Source organism: Triturus cristatus, chromosome 1_1 (genome assembly GCF_964204655.1).
Source record: "Triturus cristatus chromosome 1_1, aTriCri1.1, whole genome shotgun sequence".
Classification (NCBI taxonomy): Eukaryota; Metazoa; Chordata; class Amphibia; order Caudata; family Salamandridae; genus Triturus; species Triturus cristatus.
Genome location: NC_140579.1, coordinates 1,160,481,139 through 1,160,507,230, shown reverse-complemented (window position 1 = coordinate 1,160,507,230; position 26,092 = coordinate 1,160,481,139). Strand labels below are relative to the sequence as shown.

At 46.4% G+C, this 26,092-nt stretch overlaps 1 pseudogene across 1 annotated transcript in view; it reads right to left on the bottom strand.

Annotated features, from left to right (window-relative positions):
* Window positions 1-8,779: 8,779 nt before the first annotated feature.
* The window catches only part of LOC146871792 (5' exonuclease Apollo-like), a 323,020-nt pseudogene continuing 305,707 nt past the window's right edge, over window positions 8,780-26,092 (bottom strand). Inside the window, exon 4 of the transcript XR_014979945.1 lies at window positions 8,780-9,494. The product of XR_014979945.1 is annotated as a 5' exonuclease Apollo-like (transcript). The remainder of the gene's footprint in view (window positions 9,495-26,092) is intronic.

The window sequence follows — 26,092 nt, the reverse complement described above, 5'->3', positions numbered from 1 at the left end:
CAGTATATATGTAGCATTGATGCAGATGCGCCGAGTGTATTATGCTATTTATTTCCACTGTGAAATGTGGAGAGGGGCCATCAATAAAGAAGGGCAAAGCCTCAAGTGACTCCTGATGTCCTTATCCGCTCTCAGCAAAGATGCCACCAAGTACCATTGATAACTGGAATAATACTTGTTAGTTACAGCGCTTAGAAGCATGAGACGTTCTTTAAGGAGCATATTTACTTCATATGATAAGAAGTTAGAGGGCACAGTACTCTTCGTGGGTCAACGCATATATTGCAAGTCATGCTGTTTTATTATTAATAAAGTTATGTTTACGGCTCCATACCACCCTTCTGCCCCTTTCTACGATCTGTACACAACAGGTGTTAATATTTACCAGGTCAAAGGGTCTCAATTACTCACCATGGAGGATGAAAGCCTGAGTGGCCCTGCCGGGATTCAAATTTTTGACTTAAACAAAAGCCCACAACCCCATTCCTCTTAACAGGAGGATGCCATACGAAAACACAATTTATACACAAGACAAATAGACCAGTTCTACAACTCAAGAAAAAGAAAACACATTATGCAGCCAATGACCAAAATAGCCATTTCACAACACTAGAAGGAAAAACACCCGGTGAAACTAAATTCCCAGTTCGCTCACAGAAAACGGAAGCCCCGAAAAGCTGTGAAATACTATTTCCAATAAAGGAATTATTTTCCAGCTGTAGTATAGTCGGCCCACAGAACACCACTAAACTGTGTAATCTCCCATGCCTCAAGGTGCAACTCGGCACCCTTCAAGAACACACAACATCCACCCCCTTAGAATGTGCTAGCATAGTAAGGTGGCATCCTATCAGGAGGCAACCACAAGGCCTTGTTAAACTCCACATGATGTACAGTAAATAAGCATGACCCCACATCACATGTGAAGTGTACATAACACAGAGAGCATCTCATGGCTCCTTACTCAACCACACCCCCCCTACAACATAACGCTATCAGGTACCACTGACCGGACGTCTCAACGGCCAGAAGAGCACAGCAGAATCACATCCATCCTTACAAAAACCTCCACAAGAGCGCAGCAGGGTATCCCCTTTGTTCATGTTTTTTTTATTTTTTTATTACGTTCACCACCACTGCCTCCTGAAAATAATTTATAGCCCCGGCCCTGACAATGAAGTGCCGGTACTGAGCACCGGAAAGCAGCGGCACAAATTAAGCACTGCAGCCATATCCAAACATATTCAACAATTTGCAAACCTGTCCATCATGTATCCTTCCATCTATCATTTCACTCATCCATCCTTTCACTCATCCATCCATTATCCATCCATCCACCCTTCCACCCTATCCATCTGTACACCCATCCATCCACTCTTCCACCCATCCATCCATTCACTCATCCATCCAGCCATTTACCCTTTCACCCATCCAGCCATCCTTTCACTTACTCATCCATCCACCCAGTCACTCCTCCTTCCACCCATCCACCCTATCAGTTATCCATCCATCCTTCCTTTCTCTCTCCATCGACCCATTCACTTAGCCATCCTTCCTTCCATCCACCCACCCATCCATCTACTCATCCACTCATGAATCCAACCATTGACCCTATCATTCATCCATCCATCCTTTCTCTCATCCATCTATCCTTTCACTCCTTCACTCATCTATTCATCCTTTTGTCCATCTACCCCCTTTCACTCTCTCATCCATCCTTACATCCACCCTTTTACTCATCTGTCCATCCATTCACCCTTGCACTTATCAATTCATCAATTCATCAATCCATCCATCATTTCACTCATCCATCCACTCACTCATCATCCACTTTTTCACTCATCCATCCACCCTTTTACCCATCCAGCTACCCTTCCGCCCATACATCCAGCTATTTACCTTTTCTCTCATCCATCCTTCCACCCACTCATCAATCCATCTATCCTCTCTCATTATCCATCTATTCAATCGTTCATTCATCCATTCACCCTTTCACTAATTCATCCAGCCATCCACCCATCCCTTCACTTACTCACTCGCCCACCTTTTCATATTAATTTTGAGCAGAGCCTTTTTGAGAAGAGGCCCATCAAGAACTTCACCCTCGCTGCAGGAGCCATTCCAGGGCTGGGACAGAAGCCACCCAGGATGGAGACAGGATCCATCACAGGTGGGGGGGGGGGGCAGGAGCCACCACATGGGGGGACAGGAGCCATCGCGGGGGGGGGGGCAGGAGCCATCACAGGAGGGAGAACAAGATCCACCAGGGTGGGCACAGGGGTGGGCATGCAGTATTCTAGTATCATCTTGGTCTCTTCCAGGGTGGGGTAGGGCTCCTCACCCCCTCCTGGACAAGACAACCAGAAGACAGGCTCTCTTTCCAAAATGTTAGTTTTGCCATCCCCCACTGTGATATACAGTACTTAAAGGAGATACTCCAAGAGAACTGATTTAACTGATTGTCCTCCATACTCTGTTAATCAGTGTGGGTGCGATTGTGCCATTTCTTTATTTTATTACATTATAGACTGCATGTTTGAAGAACCGAGGTTTGCTTACAATTTAGTGACAGTAATTAAGCTCTGTGAAGAGAACCACGTGCTGCCTCGGTGTAAGTAATCAGGGCCGGTTCTAGGGTATTTGGGGCCCTGGGCAGAAAGGGAATGTGTGAGGCCCCTCTAAATTGCAGAGACATGACGCATTCAGGGCTGTTTGCATCTGAATAGATGCCCCTGCGCCTGAAGCCGCAGCCCCTCCCTCTCAGTCACCTTCAAGCACCTCTTAGCAGCTCATCAAGGGCTGAAGGTGTGAGGGTCACCGTCCCGCTGTGCCTCTCCTATGCTGCTGGGGGTCTGAGCTTTGGTGCTGCATCGGAGTCTCTTACACCCACCTCAGCAGCATCGGAGCCAAGCAGGGAGGTGGGTGGAAGCTGTGCCGGCTTTAGGGTGGTGCCACCGGTGCCTGGTTAAAATTACGGACAAATGGCGTCCGTTAAAGAATCCTTCACGGACAACGGACAGACGGCCAAAATTACGGACTGTCTGTGAAATTTACGGACGGTTGGTCACCCTACAGGCAGGTCAGGCGAGGCATCTGAGAAATTAACAGCGCTCTCTGGTGACTCCGGATGTCAACACATGGTAGCCTATTTCACTTAATTAGACCACACAATTACAGCCGCCGCCCCGCGCCAGAACTATAAATAGCTCAGATCCTCACCCCTCATTCATCATCAAGGAGGTGAAGAGTTTGCAGCTAGGTGTATTCGCGGAAGACACACTTTGGAATAGTAAGAGAGTGATAAGCTTGAATGTGTGTGTGGAAGATTTGAAGGTGATAGGAACTTCTTTCTGACTACTACTCTTTAGGAACCATAGAATCTCATGGTTACATAACTGTTAATTTTCTCTACTGCTTGTTTGTTTTGTTTCCTCAATTATCCTCAATTGTGACTACAGGGGTCTTCCTCCCTCACCCTCCTATGGGGCAATTTGGTCCCCTGTCTAGGGTAAGCATCGTGGAATAAGATACCACACATTTATAAGTGCACAGATGTCTATCACGATTGATGCACTTATAGCCACTCACTAAACGTGTCCGTGCATGTGGCTGAGTGAATTTTGATATATTTCATCCTTGGTGCTCCTTGTATTGTTTCTACACCTTTGTATTTTTCTTTCAGGCTAGAATACACTGGCCACACAACAGTGGAGCTCACCCCACACAGTGGAACCCTCTCACCAAAGCCTGGTAAGAGTGGATCCCGCATCTTTCTTTCTAGGTCCTGATGAATGCCATGGACCCTATTGGGCAAACTGGCAGAAACATGTCGACTGCACTGACAATAAAATCCCAAATACACCGATCATTTATTTTAACTACCATATAGATGCCAGTTATATTAAAGTTGATATGACATCTATAATGGCTTTTTAACTTCACCGTTTTCTTTAAGGGCCCCCACTTAGTTTAGAAGTGCATCCCTGTCGTCAGGTGTATGCCCGCCCTCTATCAAACCAAAGTTTTTTCAATGATGAAGCATGACACCAGGTGGTGTGTGAGACCAGTCCTTCACTTTTTGTGAGATGCCTGCACTCACAAAAAGTACACTGTAGCACCTCGGTCTAACAACTAGGAGCGGCCCCATTTGTACTGAACATATAGTAAGAGGCCTACGTGCAGCTATGTGTGTGCACACACCATGTCGGAAGTGTGCCCTGCATATAGCTGGCCATTGGAGAAATTATCACATATGGCACATTAACCCTTATACTAAGTGCATCCACATTATGGTTTAAAATTCGGTCACTCTGAGCAGCATGTCTGAGAGCCTCTCTTTCCAGTGATCTGCATGATCAATTCCTTACATTCTGACGTTATTTTTAATTTTCTTGTATTCATTTTAAAGCACCGAATGAGAAAATGTTGCTCAATTGTGTCAAGAAGGTAATTTAAAGTGAGCAATTTGAAAAACGTACAGTTCATAGAGGCACTCATTGCCAGGTCAATTCCAATCTGCATACATACAAAAATTGTGAAAGAGGATAGTGGGAGATTTGTAAAAAATTATCTGGAGAATATTTCTCTGACTTCTGTTGCAGCCTGCATCGGGTCGATTGGCATGATTGGGATTTGCAAGTGTGCTGCTGCAGGATCGTTTATCAGAAATTCGAATATAAGATTTTTCCATACCTGTCAGGAGCACAGACAAATCACTATAGCATGCAGAGAAAGCGTGACAAAAATGCTGTGCTTGCAGGAGCAGGTTAATGGCAGTGCATAATCCGAGTCACACAAAACCAGCCCCTGCCGCCTGAAGCCGGTAAAGAAATTGGGTTTTTGCATGCAAGAATCAGGAGGCCGAGACTAGCCTTGAAATCGGTAGTCTCCCATATGAATCGGGAGGGTTGGCATGTATGGATCTGAGTCGGAAATCTGCTTGCAGTTCTGTAGGGCTAGGGTCTGAGGCCCTCCAGGGTGCTGGCAAAACTCAGCAGCAAATTGTACTTCTATGACACGTGCTATGTGTAGGTGAGCTATTGTGCCCCTTCCATTCCCCTAAAAAGTCAACCACAGGAGAAAGGGTGCACCCTCCCAGAGTCACCTTTTTTAGCACGCTCTGCACGGAGCAGCCACCGCCTTTGTTTTAACAGGTGTTTATAGTATGAGGCAATGTATTTTCCTCCAGAGTTCTGAAAGTGAACCGGGCTGCCAGGGCGTGGTTATCTTTTTTTTATTTTTATTCATAGCTCTGCTTTTGCAATCTCCGAGGCCAAGGGTACCAAGAGCAATGCCAGGGGTATCAAGGGGCAAACCAGGAGTCGCAGCTGCGACCCCTGGCGACCCCTAAATGACATCCATGCAGACTGCTCTAGATAAAGAAAGATATAATAGTAGGTCTTACGCTAATCAAGTTTTCACCACTGGCTGTCAAGTACCTGAATGTATTTATTTTTCTAGCCACCAGGGCAATGATTTTATCATGAATGTTAGCTTTTCTCGAAATTAGCTCTTTCAGACAAGATAATCATGTTCAACGTTTTTTTTTTTTTTTTTTTTTTAGAACAATCCTCGTTTCTTTGAAAGTTTCAAAGTGATGCAGTAGCTGTAGCTGGATAATCATGAAAGACTTCTGTTATGCCCTAAAAAATTGTTAAGGAGTACAATTTCAAATTTGAAATCAAAACGTGTGATTTATTAATCTCAGTGTTTATACAAATAATCGAGAGTAACAATTATTTTTTTCTCTTTTTAAGGCACCTTCTGACCTCAAAAATATACCACACACCTTTTCTTTCAGCTATCAGGTTGCACAATGACTGCAGTTTTCCTTCTAGATCTGCAGTTTTTCCCCTAATTTAATAGGATGCATTAAAGTCTGAGTAGCTTGGTACTTTTTACATGCCAAAGTTTCTGAAGCAACATTTCTTTATGCTTGTCAAACATCATATGTTTTTACTATTTGTCAAAACCCACGTTATATATATTGCCTTCTATACACTCAGAAGCCTCTAATTATTACATTTAGATCTGTCTGTCTTTCTGTCTATCTATCTATCATCTGTTCATGCCCACTCAGCACCTTTTTAAATGATTGGTCTGGTGGCTCAGTGGACTAATGCGTCTACTGCAGGGCCCTGTGTTCAACCTTATGGTCACAGGTTCAGATCCCAGCGGGTCCACTCAGCCTTTTATCCATCTGAGGTCGATAAAATGAGTACCATTGAGTTAGGCAACAATAAACATCTGTTATTCAGCGCCAAGAGGCATACGGGTGAACGTGTGCTTTACAAATGCACGTTATGTTATGTCATCTCAAAAACTACTGAAGGGATTTACAGCAAACCATAAAAAGCACATTTTCTGAGCAAAGTTGTACTTTCATGCCAAGTTTGGCATAAATCCATTCAGAGGTATTGATTGTAGTTACAAGCAAAATTTCATATGTGGGCTAAAAGACAAAAACAGCTAAGCTGAACCTAGTGCCTTCCATAGCCGTGTACATGAAGGCATCCCCCTCACTTGAACCATACCTCATATGTATGATCAATATCTCCCTTTTCAAAGGAATCATGCCTGATCTTATTATTTTGTGATTTTGCTATGTGCACCCTAAGTGGCTAAGATTATTCCCAGGTGTGAGTCCCTTGCTCGCTGCACCACTGGATTTAAGCTAGCTTGGCTGATGAGGGGTGATACCCTGAAACAATGCTTGTTTCCTGTCCAGGGAGGACCTGGTGTGGCAGTTTGGGCTGGAATGTTCCCATGGGGAGCAGGGTGAAGGCTGATATGCATATGGCTAGGGTGACGTGGCAATCAAAATAACTATGGATTAAACCCATATTTATGACTTGAGATGAGTGTTTGAAAAGTTTCAACATATCGTCCATTTTATTTTGTGATGTTCCTATGAGCACACTGAGTGGCATAGGGTATGCCCAGACGTGGGTCCCTTGTTTATTGCGCCACTGGATTCAAGTTAGCCTTGCTGATGAGGATTGATACCCCAAAGCAGGTCCCAGGATGCTTGTTTCTGGTCCATGGGGGGACCTGGTTTGGCAGTTTGGGTGGGACTGTTTCCATGGGGAGCTGGGTGAAGACTGATTAGCATCTGGCTGGGTCCAAACTGGGGTGATGTGGCGAGCAAAATAACAATAGATTAAACCCAGATATGTGACTGGGGAGGAGTGATTTAAAAGTTTCAATACTTTGCCATTCTTTTATTTTGTGATGTTCCTATGCGCACGCTAAGTGGCAAAGGGTATGCCCAGATGTGGGTCCCTTGTTCGCTGCTCCACTGGATTCACACTGGCCTGGCTGATGAGGGGTAATACACCAAAACATGTCCCAGGATGCTTGTTTCTGGTCCAGGGAGGACCTGGATTGACAGTTTGGGTAGGACTGTCCCCATAGGGAACAGGGTCAAGACTGAATTGAATATGGCTGGGTCCAAACTTGGGTGACGTGGTGAGCAAAACCCAGATCCTTGACTGGGGGTGAGTGTTCGAAAAGTTTCAACACTCTGTCCATCATTTTATTTTGTGATGTAGCTTTTTTGGCAAAGCTAGAAGATTTCTCTTGTAGAAAACCATCAGCTGACTCAAATGTCCTGGATAATCACTTGTCAATATCAATCCTACTTTCTTCAAAGAAAGATTATGTAAAGAGAAGTTTCTGTAATTCACTTTGTGGCACCTTTAGTTCGTTCCCACAGGAGTCGTATCTGCTGGCTGGGTCATTGTTTTCATGGGAACATATATTTGGATTTTGAATGTCGGAGGTTTAGCCACTGGTGGACCTGCTATAAATATTTAGCATCATAACAACAATGTTATATCTCAGTCATTTCCTATGCGGTCAGTACTATAAAGGCCTCATGACCGGTCCATTAAAATGAAGAACAAAACTATGTCCTGGAAGACCGCAGCCGGTATTCAGGCCACCAAAGAGCACAGTTTACACCTTAAATATTGTTAAATAAGAACTCTTGCTGCTCCTGTGTGAATATCAGAAATAAGCTTTGAACTTTGCACTTCTTATGATACCATGAACTATAGGATACTTATCAGCAGACTTCAGGAATAGCCTGGAGCGCCTCGTCTGCTTTTGTGTGCATCCATTCCTTTATGGCACACCACAGCCAACACGTGCAAATTGGGACAAATTAATTATCTTCACACAGGATGTTCTGCCAAGTACTTCAAGAGTCACTGTGCCTTAAAACATCAAAGAATACTCGTCTTCCTTGAGCAGAACCAGACAACCCATGAAATGTTTATCAGTAACACATAAATGTCCTTCTATGCAGTACACATCTGCTAAAGTAAGCCTCTACTAGAGACAGAATGTGTGACTCCCACCACAGCAAGGCACAAAATACATGGTTATTGTTACTGCTATTAAAAAGTCGGTCTTTAATATTTCTGCCGTGCAAAAATTGGTGGCTGTCCTGTATGTCCTATTTAGAGTGCATACATATTTTTGCCGTATTTAGAGTGTGTACCTCCACACACTCTTAATAGGGTGGGACAGGACAACTGCCAATTTTTGGCGGATGACCAGCATCTGCCGAACTCTAACGTTGTTTAGAAAGTTTGTTTCGTCTGAGGTGAGGGAGGCGAAGCATCTAATGCTGTCACACTTGTATCTTTAGAAGAAGAGATGCTCGAGAGCTATTGAAACGTGATACCTTAAGATCAACTCAAACAGTATTGCGCTTTGAGCTATTACTGAGTTGCCATCGTATACCTTTTCATCGTATGGTAATTGTATTTTAGTATTATACTGTAACACTTTCTGATAGTCTTTTTTTCTTCTTGTGGCATGGCTTCGGTCTCTTGGAGCTCATTCTTGTGAGCCGTAAGTGTTTATTCACACAAACATTTCGTTCCCTCTTGCAGAAGTCTTCTAGATTCTGTATGTTTGCCTCAGAATTATCAAATACAGCACCCTTTGGAATATGACGAGTTGATCGAACTGTTGGGAGCCGTGCAGCCTTCCTTGATCTATATCGTTCACATCCTACTGAACAGTTCATAAACCTCTGAACCATTATGGGAATGTTCACATTTAACAATGGCTTTTTAAGGGGGTTCACATAAACACTGAAGTACACCGCATTGAATTCGTTCTTGACCAAAGGTTCTATGGAGGATGGTCTCAGATGTCTACAAATTCTGAAAGCTCCTGATAGGACGAATGGTCAGAGTATGGAATGACATATACATGATTTTGCTTGTGCCATGTTCGTTCCGGCCTACTGGTGGGCAGAATGGCAATTGTTGGATGAATATGGTTCCAAATGTTCATATTTGTGCAGTCTATAGCTGAGTGCTCAACCACACGGATTCTACCTGCTGCTTTCTCTTGTGTGAAAACATCTTCTAGTTCCAGGAGCTCTGGCAAATTGAGTCTTTCTGGGCTAACAACAATCCAAGTTTTAATCTCTATTGCCAATTCGACCATTAATGTCTCTTTTCCTATGGTGTAAAGACCTGAAAAGGATAAAACAAAAGAGAAAGAGTCAGAAATGTATAGGGGGTTTGTGCCTCATTAGTGTTATAGGACAGCTTTGGTGCATGTGTATAAATGAGCCCTTAAAATGAAACTTGATCACACTTTAGGAATTTTATGCAGGCTGAGGTTCATTGCAACGGCAAGTATCACTAACAGGGACAAGTGCTCACTTCACAAATAACCTAAAACTTTGTGAGATTTTATTTTTTAGGAAAGGTTTGATCCAAGTCAATAAATGTGTCGATTCCTAGCCTACTTACTGTAACAACATGCACTCCCCAAATGTATTTTTAGAAATCATCAGTTAATAATTCCTTAAAAATAACTCCTACTGGTACAAAAAACGCAGACTCTCTGCCTCCTGTTCAAATTCCTTTAGCAGTCTACTCCATGTTTTCCATTCAAGGCTCTGTACAGGGAATACTAAATGGAACAGAATGCGCATTCTCTGAGCCTCCAGGGCAGGGTAGATTATATCTAACCCCAGCAGCAAACCATTCCATGGCGCCTGTGCATGGCTTTGCCCGTGCCCCTGTTTTCAGGCGGTGTCTCCTCCCTCGCCTCATGCCACACATACCCAATCCAACGCCAAAGGGGCAATTAAAATACCAATATAATTGCAGAGTAACTTTTCTAAAATGACACTACATTTATTCCTGGTATATCATTTCATAGTTTTGGTAAACATTATAGAGCTTGCGTTCCCATTCCAATGCTATTTTACTATTTGGAGCATTGTATTGTAGATTATGGAACTGAAGCAGTGGTGTCAAAGAGAGACAATTGATATTCGGAAATGAAATGTATATTTTCCATTGACATGCACCAGAGGAAGTGTGTTCGTGCATTCTAGTTTCAGTCGCGGCTGCTGAACATTTAAAGCAGGGGGTGAAATCATGCAGTTAGTATCACTGAGCAGGGAAAGGGGGCTAGCCCCAACCCAGGAGGGATCCAGGCTTTCTCCGTGCTTGATATTTTGTAACGGGGTGTTTTACAGTAGACTTCGCCTATAAAATTGCCCAAAATATCAGGTTTCAGGATACCCTTCCAGTACAAAGTACTGTCTAAACATACGATCTGCAGCACATGCAATTTGCGAAAATTTGGGGAAATTGAAGGACTTTTCCAACTAAACATTTGCCTCAAATGTTAATGTTTATTTTTGGCTCAAAGCACTGACTACCGTTGTTAGTAAACATGCCTTTGTATCAAAAATTGTGGGCGATGGCCTCGAAGAAAAGTAGCACAGAGGAGTACAAAGTGTTACTTGCATTACTTTAAAGACTGCATTTCAGTGCACATAAAGTTTTTTTTACTGGAAAGTACATACTGTATCAGTACTTTGGACTGGTTTTCGTTACTTATTGCGACTTTTTCCTGGCAGAAAGTGCGGATGAATCTGCTCCTTTGTGTCAGGCCTGTTCCTGCCATGGAGGTTTGCAGCCTATTTACTAGAATTTTGTGCTCAACTGTATTATGTGCACAATATGTCAATAACACCAGAAAGGTCATAATGTAAAATGTAATTCTATGGTGCTTAAGGCATGCCATCTCCGATATCGCCTATAGTAGTTTTGATGCCTTTTAATAACCTAGGGGTCGATTAGGATAGCAGGCGGAAAACCAGTCTGACCGCCGTGGTAGCGGAAATGAACAGTCTGCACCTACCGCGGCAAAACCGGTGGCCAGATTAGGATCAACCGCCAGCAAAATCCGACCGCGGTAGAACGATGCCACGAAAGACCGCTGGTAGTGGGCAGAGCAGGTAAAAATCCGTCAGCGGCAGTTGAATTAGCGGCGGAAAAACCCCAAACCACCGCACCGCCAGCGGGTTGACCGCACGTCCAATTAGGATACAATTGAGGTGACAGCGGAACGATCCGCTGTTTCTGACTGCTGCGATTACAACCAGTGATGAATGGGAAAGCCGGCGGAAGGGCGGTTGCATACCCACAGACGCGGCCACTTTGAAACAATTATGGCGGTCGGAAAAACAAAAAACAAAAAAACACCTAACACACCCCAATGACAAATCCCCATGGCAACTAAAAAAATACAAATCCCAGGACAACCCACACAACACACATGACAGAAATACTCCATTTTGACACACCCACATAGCTGAGTGTAAAACCAGCCCCTTCCCTGACCAGAATCCTTTGCAATACTCCACCCCTGAAAGAACCAACCCTACAGCACAAAGAAGAGGCAAACCACCACACATCTCACCAGCACAACAACACACACACACCACTTACATCACCACTCTCACACCTGCACCTTTAACACATTTGCACATCACACACCATGGCACAGAAGAAAATGCCCAAATTCACTGACATTGAGTTGTCAGTCATGGCAGATGAGGTAATCAGAGTAGAACCACAATAGTTTGGTAACCTGGTCCAACAGACACCATTAGCCACTAAAGCACAAGTGTGGGGAAGGCTAGTCAGCAAAGTCAATGCAGTAGGGAATGTCCCGCGCACCAAGAAGGAGATTGTGAAGCGGTGGCATGACCTCAAGAGCAAAGTGAAAGAGAAGAACAACAAGAACCTCAAGCTGGCTCAGTTAACTGGCGGTGGCCCTCCCATTCCACCAAGAACATTTACTGCATGGGAGGAGAAGGTGCTTTCCATACTGCATCCAGAAAGTCTCACAGGAATACCGGGAAAGTGGAGGCTGATAAGTACAGACAAATGTCTACCATTACACTGCTATGTACTGTCTTGCACAACTACAAAGCTACACCTCCTAAGCCCAATTCCATTCATGTGCACCACACTCTCCCCAACAAATGTCTCGCAGATCCAACATTCACTCCCTATGATTCACCCCAAAGGTAGCTAGTGATTCAGTGCGGAGGACAAGATTTACATATTCTCTGTTAGACCTGTCAGCCCTTTGGGTGGTCCCTCCTCATCATTATTTATTTTGTCCCACTTTTGCCTCAAACCCTGTTTGAATTTTTCCTTTTTGGGAACCACCAGACTTTTTCGTGTTGCTACAGATTCAGGGAGCCATTTTAGCTACCCCTGAAACTTCTGTCTGAGGGCCTGGAGCACAAAATGGTGGCCACCTGTGACATCACCAGCATCCACTGGAACCTACCAGCACCTTCCAGAACATTCCAGGAGATTCCAGAACTCTGTGACAGTTGGAGACCGTTTAGAATGTTGGGAGGATAAGAGAGGCAGTTGGCAGTTGGAGTTGGCAGTTGGCACCTGACTGGTGAAGAGAGAGGAGCACAACAGTGAAGGAGGAAGGAGTGAAGCAGCAGGGGTGGAAACTTGTGCCTGGAGTGGGGTCCATAAACCCACCCTTGATACTTGTCCCTACTGATGGATCCCAGCCTATAGCCCTGTGTGGGAAGAAGACAGAAAAACTCATCCTAAGGACCTGAACAGCAGGAACAGGCCTTAGAAGCAGAAAGCAGCAAGATCCTGACCTGAGAACTGGTTTCCCTGGAGTCCGGCGTCGAGTAGCCTGAAGACCTGGAGCCCGAGGTGGAGAAGCGGCGCTGACTGAAGTAGCAGACGTCGTACCCGGAGCCGCCTGAGGTCGTGAGAGGGCGCCGACGGAGGTCGTGAGGAATACCAGAGGTCGAGGAGGAAGTGAACCGAGGTCGAGCGAGCGGCGTCATCGGAGGAGTGAAGTCCGCCCTCCGGAGTCGTCGGAGACCGAGGTAGAGGAGCACCGGAGGTCGGGAGTGAGGATCGCACTCCGGAGTCGCCCGGAGCCTGTGAGGAGGAGCACCGGAGGTCGGGGGTGAGGATCGCACCCCGGAGTCGCCGGAAGTCGACATCGAGGCCAGGCCGGCCGACGTCATCGGAGCCGAGAGCGCCATCGGACCGGAGCCGCCCGAAGTCGACATCGTGAAGAGACTGCCCGACGTCGTCAAATCGGAGGTAGAGATCGAACCGAGGCCGCCGACATCGGACCGGAACCGCCTGCCGGCGTCGTCAAAGAACTGACATTGTGCCGAGGCCGCCGAGACCGAACCGGAACCGCCTCACGGCGTCGACACGACTCCAGCGGCGTCGGAACATCAGAAAAAGGGCAGTAAGTGGAGTAGAGGGCGCCTAAGGCCCTGTGGAGACCTGAGAGACTGCTCTAAGGGGCCAGGGAGGTGCTGAAACCCATCTGACTGTGCCTGGGGTGAACTGGGACTAACCTAGAGAGGTTGTGTGGAGAAGGAAAGCCAGGGCATTGGTATTTCCCCCCTTTTGATCTACCTCAGTTTAGGCCTCAGCCTTGTCCCAGCCAGGGAGTAGCCTCCCCCCCTCAAGCCTTCCACAACCCTACAAGCTGTGCCTGGGCCAAATCAGCCCTTAAGAAGTGAAGTGTCATCTGATTATATGAGGGGTGCTGTATACTTGTAATTATTTATTGGGGATACTGTATTTTTTTTTGAATTTTTATCTATTTATTGCTGCACTATATTTATAGGTCCACAGGACTTGTTGGTGTACAATATTTATTGGTACAGTATTTATTGCCTCAAAGTATTTAATTGTCTGTATATATTGCACTTGTATTTATGCCCTGTTATTTATGATCACCCCTATTTATTTCATCAAACAGCCCATATTTATTTGACCTGCACTAATTGAAACTTGTATATTGTGATTGACCTATTTATTTTTCCAATCAGCAACTAAGAGAAAAAGATAAAGAAGAATATTTTCATAATTTTTACGGTGTAGAGTCGTTTTTGGAACGGATGCACGCATGGTTATTGTATGGGTATATTGTATGCTTAGCACTGCGCCTGTTTCCTGACCACTCGAGCCAAGCTACCACAGTGTGTTCGGGGAGTCCACCACCACCCTTTCTAGTGTGGGAGTGGTTTTCCAACATAAATTGGTGGCAGCGGTGGGATAGAGCTGTGCCTACATATACTCAACAATAACTGTGGGTAGTCCATAGGCCTACACCGGGAGTTTTCTCACAGCGGCCTTCCTAATTGTGGGTTTTTGTTTTTTCCAAATTTACTCTGGTGGTGGGAGGAGGTATTACTAAAGGTACCCCCCTACATTGTTACTGCACAAAACCTGTCCTCTAACCTGAGTGGGCAAGATGGAATTTGTACTGGAAGACTTAGACACGTACACTGTGGCCCAACTCAGGGAGTTTTGCCAGCGGGAGGGGGTGTACTGTCCCCCAGGAGCAAAGAAGGGTGCACTCCAAACCAGCTTAAGGGCTTGGGGGGAGGCACGCCGAGAAAGCAAGGCTGAGGAGGAAGACAGGGATGGAGAGCCTGACCCCGAGGGGGCTGAGATGTACCAACCTGAGGTGGGGAACCTGTCAGCAGGGCCCAGGACACTTTCTAGGAAGGGCAGCACTGTCTCTAGCGGGGGCTTATCCAGCGTGGAGTTAGCAGATCGGAGAGAGAAAAGACAGCTCACATGGGATTTAGCAAAGCTGGAGAAGGAGAAGGAGGAACAGAGGTTGGCTCATGAGACGGAGAAAGAGAGGATGGCTCATGAGATAAGACTGAAAGAGATAGAGCTTCAGATCTTAAGAATTGGGGCACCAACTGTTCCTAATGGTGGCAGCAAAGACCAAGAAATCACCAGGGAATCCAAACCTTACCTGCCAAAGGACATAGTAGCTAGCTATGGGGCGGGTGACGACATCGCCAAGTGGCTAGCAGCCTATGAGGTCTCGTTGAGGGCCCATGGGGTTCCAGTGAAGTATTGGGGAGGAGGATTGTATAGGTACATGCCTCCAGCTGGTAGGGATGCTTTATTGGCCCTCGAAGAGGATGAGCAGACCCACTACCCCACCATGAAACTGGCGCTCATCAGAAAGTTTGGACTAACACCTGAAAAGTACAGACAGAAGTTCAGGGGTAGTCACAAACTGGGCACACAGAATTGGGTGGACTTCCTGGACTATGCAAAGAAGGCACTGGAAGGTTGGATTCAGGGCAGTGAAGTAAGGAACTACGAGGAGCTGTTTGACCTAGTACTGAAGGAACACCTACTCGAGAAATGTTTCCCTGAACTGCGGCAACACCTGGTGGATAGCAAGCTGACCAGCCCCCGGAAGCTTGCTGAGGAGGCGGACATTTGGGCTAGTACCCGGGTGTCCACAAGGGGGACTGGAGGGGATACTCAAAAGGCCGGACAGGGCGCCCCCCAGAAGAAAGAAGGAGGGGAAAAGAAAAAGGAGTTCTCCAAAGGCCCCCAAAATAACTTCAAGGGAAGGGAACAGGATTCACCTCTAAGGCTAACCCACCCAGAAACCCTAATCCTGGCCAGAGTCAGCAGCCAAGGGTTGTCCATTGCTATGAGTGCGGTGGCGTTGGACACTATAAAGGAGATCCGAAGTGTCAGAAACGATCACCCCCTCCCACTGGAGGAAAGCCCCCCGGAGTAGCTAGTGTAGTGCTCGGGGAGGAGATGCCCTTAACTAAGGGAAGGGAGTGGGCGGGTGTCACTTTAGTGTCCCTGGGAGAACGGGAGATGGTTCCTAAGATCCAGGTGCCCGCAAATACCGCAAAGTATGGGCAGTGGATCACCATCAACGGCCAAAGAGGGGAGGCTCTGAGAGACACAGGAGCCAGTATGACTATGGTGCGTAGCCAACTGGTGTCTCCAGAGCAGGTAATTCCCGATGTACTCCACCCAGCCGCGATGGCTGACGGCAGAACAGGTCACTATCCAGTGGCCGAGGTTCCCTTTGAATGGGGGGGGGTTGCAGGTTCACTTCGAGTTGCCGTAAGCCCTGCCGTGCCAGTCGATTGTCTGCTGGGCAATGACATGGAGCACAACGCTTGGAAGGAGGTGGAATACCGGACTCACACCGAGATGCTGGGTACACCTGACTGGGCCTGTGTTAGCACAAGGTCCGCGACTACCCGAAGAGGGAGTTCATTCCGGCTGGAGCCTGGAACAAAGGCCCAGCCAGCTGCCAGTCAAGGGAAGAACCGAGGACAGGAGGAGCCTGCCTCGGCGTCTTCACCCCGTAGGACGGATAGGCCACCGGAGGTGGTGGGCCAGGAGTCTGCGGAGGGGGACGTTACCAACCTGGAGGACCTACCCATCCCGGCCGAGTGGCACGTGGAGGGAGGCCCGTCCAGGGAGGAATTCTGCCAGGGCCAGAGGGAGTGCCCTACCCTTGAGGGGCTGAGGCGACAGGCCGAAGCCCAGGCAGCAGGGAACGTTGAAGGGAACTACAGTGTTTACTGGGAGGATGGCCTCCTCTACAGTGAACCCAAGGCACCCCTACATGGATCGTCACGAGCCTTGGTAGTTCCTCAACGTTATCGAGCCTTCCTTTTGGAGTTGGCTCACGAGATACCATTGGCAGGACACCTGGGGCAAGACAAGACCTTCGCCCGTCTTGTCCCACACTTTTATTGGCCTCAGATGAAAGTGTCGTCCGATACCTACTGCCGGACATGTGTGTCTTGCCAAGCCAGTGGGAAAACAGGGGTGAAGCTGAAAGCTCCCCTGGAACCACTTCCTGTCGTTAGCACCCCCTTTGAAAGGGTGGGCATCGACATTGTGGGTCCATTAGATCCACCAACTACAGCTGGTCACAGGTTTATCCTGGTTCTGGTGGATCATGCCACACGGTACCCAGAGGCAATACCTCTGAGGACCATAACAGCACCTGTTGTGGCTAGGGCCCTGATGGGAATCTTTACCCGAGTGGGTTTTCCCAAGGAAGTTGTGTCCGACAGGGGGACCAACTTCATGTCAGCATATATGCGGGCAATGTGGAAGGAGTGTGGAGTGACATACCGGTTCACCACTCCTTACCACCCCCAGACCAATGGTCTGGTGGAGAGGTTTAACAAAACCTTAAAAGGCATGATCAGAAGTCTGCCTGAAAGCCTGCGGAGGAAATGGGACGTCCTCCTACCCTGTTTACTTTTTTCCTACAGGGAAGTGCCACAGAAGGGAGTGGGCTTCAGCCCCTTCGAGCTTCTGTATGGGCACCCTGTACGTGGACCTCTTAACCTGGTGAGAGACGGATGGGAAAGAACTCCCAGAAAGCTCCCCCAGGATGTGGTGAGCTACATGCTGGCCTTCCGGAGCCAAATGGCTAAGTTGTGGAAGCAAGCTTCTGACAACTTGGAAGCCAGCCAAGCAGTAATGAAGGCGTGGTATGACCACAACGCTCACCCGGTGGAGTTGGAGCCTGGCCAGAAGGTGTGGGTGATCGAACCAGGAGAGCTTAGTGCCCTCCAGGATCGCTGGTCAGGACCCTTTGAGGTGTTGGAGAAGAAGGGTAAGGCTACCTACTTGGTGGACCTGAAGACCCCTCGTCAGCCCCTGCGGGTGCTGCATGCCAACCGCCTCAAACCCCACCACGAGAGGCCCGAAGTCATCTTGATGATGGTGACTGACGGAGGAGAGGACGTGGAAAGCGAGCCTCTCCCTGATCTGTTTGCGTCTCAAGAAAAGGATGGGTCGGTGGAGGGAGTGATTCTCTCCCCATCTCTAACTCCTGAACAGCAGGAGGACTGTCGCCAGGTCCTGGGGCAGTACTCTTCGTTGTTCTCCCTTGTCCCGGGTAGGACTCACCTGTGCGTCCATGACGTGGACACAGGAGACAGCCCACCTGTGAAGTCCAAGATCTACCGGATGTCAGACAAGGTGAAGGCCAGCATTCATAGTGAGGTCACTAAGATGCTGGAGCTAGGAGTGATTGAACCTTCTAGCAGCCCCTGGTCCAGTCCGGTGGTGTTAGTACCAAAAGCTGCACCACCGGGTGCCCAACCAGAACTGAGGTTCTGTGTGGACTACCGGGGACTGAATTCAGTGACAAAAACTGATGCTCATCCGATCCCTAGGGCGGATGAATTGATTGACCGGCTGGGAGCTGCCCAATATCTAAGTACCTTTGACCTTACTTCGGGGTACTGGCAGATCTCTTTGACTGATGGAGCAAGGGAAAGGTCAGCCTTCTCCACGCCCAATGGCCACTACCAGTTCTGTGTGATGCCCTTTGGGCTCAAGAACGCACCTGCCACGTTTCAGCGCCTGGTAAACCAGATCCTCACCGGAATGGAGAGTTTCTCTGCTGCTTATCTGGATGACATAGCCGTCTTCAGTAACAGCTGGGAGGATCACTTGCGTCACCTGCAAGCTGTTCTCCAGGCCCTGAGACAAGCTGGATTGACGATCAAGGCCAGCAAGTGCCAGATCGGGCAGGGGTCGGTAGTGTACCTTGGACACTTGGTGGGTAGGGGAACGGTGCAACCCCTCCAGGCGAAGATCGAGGCCATCATGGCCTGGGAACCCCCCAAGACACAGACTGAGGTCCGAGCATTTTTGGGCCTCACGGGTTACTATCGCCGCTTCGTGAAGGGGTACGGTACCATCGTAGCCCCCCTCACGGAGCTCACGTCCAAGAAACAACCTCGACGGGTAGTCTGGACGGAGGCTTGTCAGCAAGCCTTTGAGAAATTGAAGAAAGCCATGTGCGAGGCCCCGGTCTTAAGGGCCCCAGACTTTTCCAAGAAGTTCATTGTCCAGACAGATGCATCAGAACATGGCATTGGGGCAGTGTTATCGCAACTCAACGAAGAGGGTCTGGATCAACCCGTGGTCTTCCTATCCCGGAGACTACTTCCCAGGGAACAGAAGTGGAGTGCAATAGAGCGTGAAGCCTTTGCAGTGGTATGGGCTCTGAAGAAGTTGCGGCCATACCTGTTTGGCTCGCACTTCCTAGTTCAGACCGACCACCGACCCCTTCGTTGGCTGATGCAGATGAAGAGGGAGAATCCCTCTTCGTTGTTGAGGTGGTCTATTTCCCTACAGGGGATGGACTTTCAGGTGGAACATCGGCCTGGAGTGGACCACGCCAATGCAGACGGTCTCTCAAGGTATTTCCGCCTTAGTGATGAGAACTTCCAAGGGGTTGGGTAGCTCTCCCCACTTTCAGCTGGGGGGGACGCGTGTTAGACCTGTCAGCCCTTTGGGTGGTCCCTCCTCATCATTATTTATTTTGTCCCACTTTTGCCTCAAACCCTGTTTGAATTTTTCCTTTTTGGGAACCACCAGACTTTTTCGTGTTGCTACAGATTCAGGGAGCCATTTTAGCTACCCCTGAAACTTCTGTCTGAGGGCCTGGAGCACAAAATGGTGGCCACCTGTGACATCACCAGCATCCACTGGAACCTACCAGCACCTTCCAGAACATTCCAGGAGATTCCAGAACTCTGTGACAGTTGGAGACCGTTTAGAATGTTGGGAGGATAAGAGAGGCAGTTGGCAGTTGGAGTTGGCAGTTGGCACCTGACTGGTGAAGAGAGAGGAGCACAACAGTGAAGGAGGAAGGAGTGAAGCAGCAGGGGTGGAAACTTGTGCCTGGAGTGGGGTCCATAAACCCACCCTTGATACTTGTCCCTACTGATGGATCCCAGCCTATAGCCCTGTGTGGGAAGAAGACAGAAAAACTCATCCTAAGGACCTGAACAGCAGGAACAGGCCTTAGAAGCAGAAAGCAGCAAGATCCTGACCTGAGAACTGGTTTCCCTGGAGTCCGGCGTCGAGTAGCCTGAAGACCTGGAGCCCGAGGTGGAGAAGCGGCGCTGACTGAAGTAGCAGACGTCGTACCCGGAGCCGCCTGAGGTCGTGAGAGGGCGCCGACGGAGGTCGTGAGGAATACCAGAGGTCGAGGAGGAAGTGAACCGAGGTCGAGCGAGCGGCGTCATCGGAGGAGTGAAGTCCGCCCTCCGGAGTCGTCGGAGACCGAGGTAGAGGAGCACCGGAGGTCGGGAGTGAGGATCGCACTCCGGAGTCGCCCGGAGCCTGTGAGGAGGAGCACCGGAGGTCGGGGGTGAGGATCGCACCCCGGAGTCGCCGGAAGTCGACATCGAGGCCAGGCCGGCCGACGTCATCGGAGCCGAGAGCGCCATCGGACCGGAGCCGCCCGAAGTCGACATCGTGAAGAGACTGCCCGACGTCGTCAAATCGGAGGTAGAGATCGAACCGAGGCCGCCGACATCGGACCGGAACCGCCTGCCGGCGTCGTCAAAGAACTGACATTGTGCCGAGGCCGCCGAGACCGAACCGGAACCGCCTCACGGCGTCGACACGACTCCAGCGGCGTCGGAACATCAGAAAAAGGGCAGTAAGTGGAGTAGAGGGCGCCTAAGGCCCTGTGGAGACCTGAGAGACTGCTCTAAGGGGCCAGGGAGGTGCTGAAACCCATCTGACTGTGCCTGGGGTGAACTGGGACTAACCTAGAGAGGTTGTGTGGAGAAGGAAAGCCAGGGCATTGGTATTTCCCCCCTTTTGATCTACCTCAGTTTAGGCCTCAGCCTTGTCCCAGCCAGGGAGTAGCCTCCCCCCCTCAAGCCTTCCACAACCCTACAAGCTGTGCCTGGGCCAAATCAGCCCTTAAGAAGTGAAGTGTCATCTGATTATATGAGGGGTGCTGTATACTTGTAATTATTTATTGGGGATACTGTATTTTTTTTTGAATTTTTATCTATTTATTGCTGCACTATATTTATAGGTCCACAGGACTTGTTGGTGTACAATATTTATTGGTACAGTATTTATTGCCTCAAAGTATTTAATTGTCTGTATATATTGCACTTGTATTTATGCCCTGTTATTTATGATCACCCCTATTTATTTCATCAAACAGCCCATATTTATTTGACCTGCACTAATTGAAACTTGTATATTGTGATTGACCTATTTATTTTTCCAATCAGCAACTAAGAGAAAAAGATAAAGAAGAATATTTTCATAATTTTTACGGTGTAGAGTCGTTTTTGGAACGGATGCACGCATGGTTATTGTATGGGTATATTGTATGCTTAGCACTGCGCCTGTTTCCTGACCACTCGAGCCAAGCTACCACAGTGTGTTCGGGGAGTCCACCACCACCCTTTCTAGTGTGGGAGTGGTTTTCCAACATTCTCCTTATGCCACAGATTCTTATTCACAACAGCTCATTCATACACTCATCCATTGGTGGGCCCATAACACCAACACACTTGCCATTCAACCAAACTCACTCAAATCTGTACACAGGAGAATAAGGCGCTGGACATGTGGGTACCTTATTACCTATCAGGATTGAATTGCATTTACATTATATACACATTCTATATACAGTCTTCAGAATCCTGACCTTAACATCAAGGCACTCCACTACTTGGTCGAAGAACCAATTGGTTGGACTGGTTGATGGTGAATTAGAACCAGCTAAAACACAAATAAAGTCTAGGAATCATTTAATTTCATCATAAATTTTAATAATCACAAACTCATTCTTATTATTTCAATTGTTGTTTATTTAATTATTTATAACATTTCTTACGTTTGCATTTATTAACTACAGCTCATAATCTCACATTTTTAGTTTTATTAAAGAGAATCAAACATTTAGAAATTAGACATGAATATAACATTTGCAGTTAGTCAATTACCAATTAGCAAGCGACGATGGCTCCAGATCAAACAGAGAGTTATCTGTATTCTTAAGTCAAACTCCCTGGACAGGCTGTCTGACCCACACCGAGGGATCAAATCATCAGGCAAACTATATGATGTGATGGAGCAGGTAGTGCAACATTTTGTATACCTCCTCTATTTTGCATGGAAATACTAATTAGATAATCTATTAATTATAATATTATTAAACGAGTACTACATGTATATTAATCAACATTATTAAAACCAAATTACACGTGGGAGACTGCTATTTGCATGGCTTAATAATTCATGTAACTAAAATCTGTACACATATTAACAATGGTATATGTGGTAATTGTATATTGCATGATATATTGCTTTGTGATGTTTGCATCTTCGTGGAGGACCGAAAAGGTGACTATGATTGCTTTAAATGTCGCTATATGCTAGATAAATACAAACACATAAAGGGATTAGTAAGGGGTTAACATTAGAATCATCAATTTTATATATTAATTATTATTTTGTGTTTGTTTCGCTTAAGTTGACATCTGGCCACCGTCTCGTGAAGCGTGGAATCAACTACGCATGACCGGACGGAATCGTGAACTTCCTCGCAACCTTTATACATCATGTCCCCGGTCAAGGATAACAGTTTGGTGGTCTGCCAAGATAAGGGAACAATCAAGCATACAACAGACCAGAACAGGCCGATACCAATGTGAACTAGTGACCTCACAACTCGGACTGAACTGAGGCGCTGGGAATAAGAATCGGATGATCCCAACCAGCCAATCACCACTGTTCTACGCCTAAAAATGTATCTTCTTAACCTGATATTATTATAAAAGGGTAGTAGAATTGAGAGAAAGGGTCATCAACGCCTTTTCCTGATGGTCCAGATGCTGCCCGACCGTTTGATGACTGCAAACTTTTTCCAAATCCACGGGCTATGATAGATGCTTGCACGATTTCTGATCCTTTGATAAAATTGGGGACTGTAACGTGCTGAGCAGAGGACTTTGAACATTGAGCTTTGGCCTGCTTTATTCGGACAATTTACGACAAATTCGGTTATGCAGAGCCAATAAATTAGAAGACCTCAGATAGCCAGATTAGGTAAATATGATGTTTTGTGATTTACTTAAATTGATCTAGAAATTCTAAACTTTTGACGAAACAAACAAAATACAAATCATTATGAAAATATAGATAAACAAATATTGATTAACAAGAAATTATGAGTTTGTGGTGTTTCATTAAGGGAAATAAGGATTCTGAGTCTTGAATGTGTTTTAACTGGTTCTAAATCACCATTAACCAATCCAACTAATTGGTCCATCGACCAAGTGGGTGGAGTGCCTTGATGTTTAGGATTAGGGATCTATCTATAGGCGATGATTGCTAATGTATATTTGTAAAATAACTTTTCTCTCCCTATAGGTTATAAGGTGTTTCCCCCACATGTCCAGCGTAAGAATTGTATCATCCCTCCTGTGTGCAGACTCGTGAGAGAGAGACATATGAGTGTTGGTGTTATGGGCCCCACCAATGAATGTGTGTGTGAATGAGGTAGTGTGACGGCGGGTCTGCGACGCAGGGAGGATAGTTGTGCTCTCACTTTTTCACTGAGTTGTTGTTTTGCACTGGATCAGTTTTTCTGGTAGCAGGATGATGGTTTTATTGTTTTGGTTTGGTGATTATTGCTTATTGATCTGATTATTGCTTATTGATTTCTTAATTTTGGTTATTGATTGCGGATGTTTGGATGATAATTGGTTTATGTATTAACACTCTATGTTGAGTTGTGTTGAGTTTTATGTTGTTTGACGGCTTCTGGGATGTAGGAAGTCGGAAGTTTGAAACGATTCCGTAGTAGAGCAGAGGTAAGCGCTGTTCTCGGGAAAGACGGAATTGTTGTTGTTGCCCTGTAGGTACACGGGCAAAACGTGTGACGATTGAAGTTGCACAACGCATTGTCTGGGTTCGATTGGTAACATCGTCATGTGTTGCCATTAGGGACATTTTCTGTATGAGAGAAATGTATGGGAGCGAAGGCCACCTGTGCAATTTTGGTCTTAAGTACCAGGAGTCCAAAAGGCACTCTGATTACGCTTATCACTGGAAAGGTAATAGGTGTTCCCTAAGCTTGTTAGAAGGATAAAGTAGAGGGAAGTGCTACTTTGATAACAAGTGTCATAATTCTGTAGTAGGGCAGAGGTAAGCGCTGCTCTCGGGAAAGACAGAATTCTGTGTGAATGAACTACATTTTCCGTATGAAAGTGCGTGAATGAAATAGCATTCAGGCTAATTGTGAAACTCTGGTTTTATTTCTCAGGAGCAGAGCGTCTCCAACAGGTGTCTTAATTCTGGAAAACAACGTAGACGCTCCTGATTGGCATGTTAGTGTACGCCGCGCTAGGATTGTAGAATTACAGGGTGACGTAGACGCTCCGGATTGGTGCGTTAGTGTGAGTTGCGCTACGATTGGTTAAACAACAGAATAGTCATAGGGAAAATCGAGCAGTACTGAAAAGACAAAATGATGTATTACGAACCACCAGAAAAAGTCTTGGTTCGGAAAAATCAAAGGTCTACTTAAAAAGGACAAACCGATTGTGACTAGAGAGGGAAAGTTGCTTCCTCCACCAAAATCGCCTGCATCCTTTCTGGTTGCGAAATACGGATATCATACATGTATTTGGTTGGACAATTGGGCAAAGTATACAAAAGATGATGGAGTTTTAGCATTCTCGAAACATTATTCATTTAATTTAGCGGTTTTGAGAAATTTAGGAGAAAGAATGATGAATTTAGAACCGAGACCTAGACCAACTCAGTTTGAAGCATTGACAGAATGGGAAGACGAGATGCATGACAGAGAAAGACAGAGGAGTGGCGGAAGGTTTAAGTATATGTTTGGTAGATCATATGGACAGGAGAATCATGATGACCGAATGAGGCGATGGCGAAGCGCAAATATGACTGATGGTTTGTTTCCTGTGAGACATGCTGAAGAGGTTAGCAGTAGGAAATGTAAGGAAAAGAGAAATAATATAGTCAGGAGGGTATGGTATGCATGAATCGGAGGATGATGTTCTTGATGACATGTTTTATAAAAATCCACCCCCATATCAGTGAGATTCCACATTATTGACACCAAGTGCCCCAATGAAAGAAACACCACGAAATATAAAATTTGAATCAGTATCACAAGAGGTAGGAAGAAATAATCCTTTCAGAGAATTAGAGAAAGAACAACATGGTAAAACAGGTAATGAAAATTCAGCTGAATTAGCAAAAACCACCTTAGAGTTAACTGAAAAGATTAGGGAATTGACCAAAAACTTAGAAGCTGTAACCGCTCCTGTAACTATAGGACCTGTAATGCCTTTTTATGATAAACAAAAGGATAGTGAGCATTGTCTGACGATCCCTTATAACAGTAATAAACCGAGAGGCCAAGAAAGAGTTCGGTTTAGAATCCATGGAGACAAACAGTAAGTATTTCAGAACAAAGTACGCCTAAAAACTTGACAGTAAATCAAAGTTTAGTGGATAGAATAATAATGACAACAGAATCAATCCCAGGATCACCAAAGGGTTTAGAACAACCTAGTAGCGAGAAAAATCCAGTAGGACCCACTTCAGAAGAATTAAGCGAATGGTTGAGGAGCTTACAGAGGAAAGATACAGAACCCCAACCTATAGATGTGGCCAAGCTGAAAATTGTGTTGGAAGAATTAATAGTAGGGATTATCCCCACAGAGAAGTTAAAAGCTTATCAAGATGAAGAGTTATAGGCGCGCCAAAGAAAATGGCGGACCCGATGTGAGCTCTGCTGCGTCGTGGGACTCCGACCTCTGTTTTCGAGCCTCATTTGTTATTTATTTTTTCAGGCGAGTGACGGTTCCATGTTACTGAAGATGTGGTGAGTCTGGACACCGCTTTTTGGACTATTTCTTGATGTTTAGAGCCTCTTTTCGACAGTGGTGGATTTTTTCTCTCAGAGACGCGAGTGGCTGCCATTTTAGGCCGCTGCGCTCGCGTCTTTCCTCATTGCTGGGTTCTGTTGCTACACTCTGGCGTTTTTTTAATCACTGAGTGTTACAATCAATGCACAATTAAACAGGGCTCTATCAAATGCCACCATTGTCTCTGCTCTTCAGCCACATTTATGAGGA